Raw genomic sequence first — 4,172 nt, 5'->3', positions numbered from 1 at the left:
ACATTTCTGCTGCCTAGGATACTATATCAATATACAGAAGTTATTACATCAGCAACAAGCCATTAGAAGTTGATATTTGTATTTGTTAGTATACTGTAAGTATATATCTTAGTGAGGTTCAATGTATTAAATTAGACATGCACACAATTCTTTGTGTATTTCTCTCCATACCCCACCCCTTACCATACTGCCATAGTATTATTTAAATTGTTTCTTTCTTTAAGCCCCCTTCTTTTCCTCTTTAACTCCCTTCCCTAACTCCCTTCAATGACTTTACAATTCTCTCTCTGCATTAGTCACTTATGTTTTTTTCTACTCAGCTATATACAACATATTTATGTTCTTTGAGGAAAAATTGATAGAACTAGAGAATATTATGCTGTGATTAATCTTAAAAATAAACAGTTGTTTTTTTTAAAAAAGTACTATAGTACTTTAAAAAGATGAAATACTTTAAAAAACCTGAAAATTTAAATCCTACTCTGAAAACTACAAAATATTGCTAAAAAATTTAAATATATGGAGAGCTATATCTGGTTCAAAGACAATTTTACTAAGATATCAATTCTCAAATTAATTCAGATTCAATGTAATCATAATTGAAATTCCAACAGAGTTTTGTACAATTTGACATGTATATTCCAAAATTCATATGAAAATGAAAAGAACCTAGTATAACCAAAACAACTATGAAATAAAGGAACAAAGTTAAACAGCTAACTCTTCCTGATCCCAAAAGTTATTATAAAACCACAGTAACCGTAATAGCAGAGTATAGCAGACAAATCAATGGAACAGAATACAAAGTCCAGATACAAACAAACATGTACAAAGACACACACATGATTTTTTTTTTCTTTTGCTTTCTTTCTTTTTCTCTTTCTTTCTTTCTTTTTTTTTTTTTTTTTTTTTTTTTTTTTGGTGGTACTGGGGAATATTTTGCTATATGCCCAGCCCTATTTTTATTTGGAAACAGGGTCTCACTAAGTTGCTGAGGCTGGTTGAAAACCTATGAACCTCTGTCTGAGCCTCCCAAGTGCTGAGATTACAAATGTGCATTACCTTGCCCTGCTAACAAATGATTTTTTTCTTTTACAAAGGTGTAAAAGCAATGTATTCTTATGTTCACATTGAACATTCACAAAATATATACCATATTCTAGGCCATAAAACATACCTTAACAAGTTTAAGATTCAAAATTAAAAACTATCTTCGCTTAGACCAAAATGAATTAAAACTTGAAATTAGTAACAACAACAACAGCAACAACAACAACAAAAACTATGAAATCTAACTATATGTGGTGATTACACAACACACTTTTAAATCCATGGGTCAAAGAAAATTTAATGTAGCTCAGAGGTAGAATGCTCCTGGGTTATCAGTACCAGAATAAAATCACACACACACACACACACACACACACACACACACACAACTATTAAAACTCAACAATAAGAAAACGAAGCACTGTGTTAAAGTGGGCCAAAGACCTTAAGAAATTTTTAAAAATATTTTAAGCTACATGAAAATAGAAACCAAAGTTATCGAAATTTGTGGAATGTAGAGTAAGCATTACACAGAGGGAAATTTATAGCATAGAATTTGTGTTAGTAAGAAAAAAAAAGATCTAAAATAAATCATCTAAATGTCCACTTTAGGAATAAAGAAAAGCAAATTAAAACCCAAAGTAAGCAAAGTAAAGAAATAAAAAATGAAGTAAAGATCGAATAAATGAAAAACAGAAAATCAATGGTAGTTATATAAAAAAATGATAAGCCTCTATCTATGCCAAGAAAAAATAAAAAGAGAGAACATAAATTACTAATATCAGAAATGACAGAAGTAATATCTCTCATGGATATGAAGTAGATAATCAGGAATATGAACCACTCTATACACACAAAGTTGATAATGGGGATGAAGTGGACCAATTCCTTAAAAAACAAAATCTGCCTAAATTCATACAGGTAGAAATAATATAAATAGATCTATATTTATTAAAGAACTTGAATCAATGTATTTAAAAATAGAAAGCCCTGGGCCCAGATTCACTAGGAATTCTACCAAACACATGAGGGAGAAATTATTTCAAATTTGTATAATCTCTTTCAGAAGACAAAGGCACAGAAAATACTTTTCAATACATTCTATGAGTCCAGCAACACCCTAATACCAAAGACATTACAAGAAAAGAAGACTCCAGAACAATATCTCTTATTAGTACAGAGGCAAAAATTCTCAACAAAATACTGGTAAATCATACCTAAAAAACAATTATACACAATGGCTAAATGGAATTTATTTCAGCCATGCAAGGTGTAACATCTGAAAATCCATGAATCCAATCCGTCATATCAACAAACCTAAGATTAAATCTAATGACTCTCGCAACAGATACAGAAAAAAGTACTTAAAAATAGCACTCAGCCATAATAAAATTTTAAGTAAACTAGAAACAAAGAGACATTTACTCAATAAAAAAGTAATCTACAAAGACACCTTCAGCTAATAGCTTACTTAACAGTAAGATCTTAAAAGCTATCCCACTAATAATCAGGGACAAACAACAATGAATGTCTCCTCTCATCACTCTTTATCAATATTATACTGGAAGTCCAAGCTAATACAATAAGATAAGAAAAATAAATAAAATGTATGCTGTCTAGAAAGGAAGAAATAAAACTTTCTCTATTCATAGATAGCATGACTATATATGTGGAAAATATGGAAGTATCAAAAACTCCTGGAACTAAAACCCAATTGTGTTACGGGGCATGGAGGTGCACCCTTGAAATCTCAGCATTTGGGAAGCTGAGACAGAAGGATCCATGTTCTCACCAGGCCTCAGCTACTTACTGAGGCCCTCTGCAACTTGATGACACCCTGTATCAAAATAAAGAATAAAAAATAGAAAGCCAACAGAATGAGAGAAGATTTTTGCCACCTACCCCGCCAATAGAGGACTAATATCTAGAATATACAGAGAATTCAAGAAACTCAACACTAAAAAAACAAATCACCCAATCAAAAAATGGGCAAGCAAACTAAATAGATGCTTCAAGAAAGAAGAAATTCAAATGGCCAATAAATGCATGAAAAAATGCTCAACATCATTGGCAATCAGAGAAATGCAAATCAAAACTACCCTGAGATTTCACCTAACTCCAACTAGAATGGCAATCATTCAAAACACAAACAACAAATGCTGGCGAGGATGTGGAGAACTCTAAAACATTGTTGGTGAAATTGCAAATTAGTGCAACCACTTTGGAAAACAGTATGGAGAATCCTCAGAAGAATGGGAACAAATCTACCATTCTATCCAGCAATACCACTTCTGGGTATCTACCCAAAAGAAAGTAAACCAAACTACCAAACTAATGCATGTGTATCTATGTTCATAACTGCACAATTCACCATAGCCAAACTATGGAACCAGCCAAGAAGTCCATCAACAGATGAATGGATTACAAAACTGTGGGATATGTACGCAATAGAATTTTACTCAGCCATTAAAAAAAAAAATACAATCGCAGTATTTTCAGGGAAATGGATGGATCTTGAGGACATTATGCTAAGCAAGATTAGTCAGTCACAAAAAGTAAGGAATCAGATGCTTTCCATAATATGTGAAAGCTAGGGTGAAAGGGAAGAAACTAGGAGAAACTCCAGGTGTAAAGGAGATCCTACAGAGGAGCAAATAAGGCAACCTAACTGTGGGGATGGGGGGGGGGAGAGGGAAACTCTTTAAAGTGCATGATATACTTATTCATATCGAAGTCAACCACTAAACCAAGCATAGGAGGGAGGGATGAGGAGGGAGTGAGGTGGGGACTGGGTGGAGGCTGGCTGGGTGATATGTATATCTATGTCTACACAAGTTTTTTTTTTTTTTAACCCCATTATGATGTATAAATAAAATGCACTAATAAAATAAAATTTAAAGAATAAAAAATAGGGCTCAAGATATAACTCAGAGGTAGACTGCACCTGGGTTCAATTCCAAGTACTGCAAAAATAAGAAAAAAAAATAAATAAATAAAACCCAATTATAACAAGTTTGCAGTATACAGAATGAATATATAAAACTCAAGCACTTTCCTATCTATCAACAATGAATAAGAGATTTCTACACTGAAAATACAATGTCATTTACATTAGCATAGCC

This window comes from Muscardinus avellanarius (genome assembly GCF_963383645.1).
Source record: "Muscardinus avellanarius genome assembly, chromosome: 1".
In the NCBI taxonomy this organism is placed as follows: domain Eukaryota; kingdom Metazoa; phylum Chordata; class Mammalia; order Rodentia; family Gliridae; genus Muscardinus; species Muscardinus avellanarius.
This window is presented reverse-complemented; position numbering follows the sequence as displayed.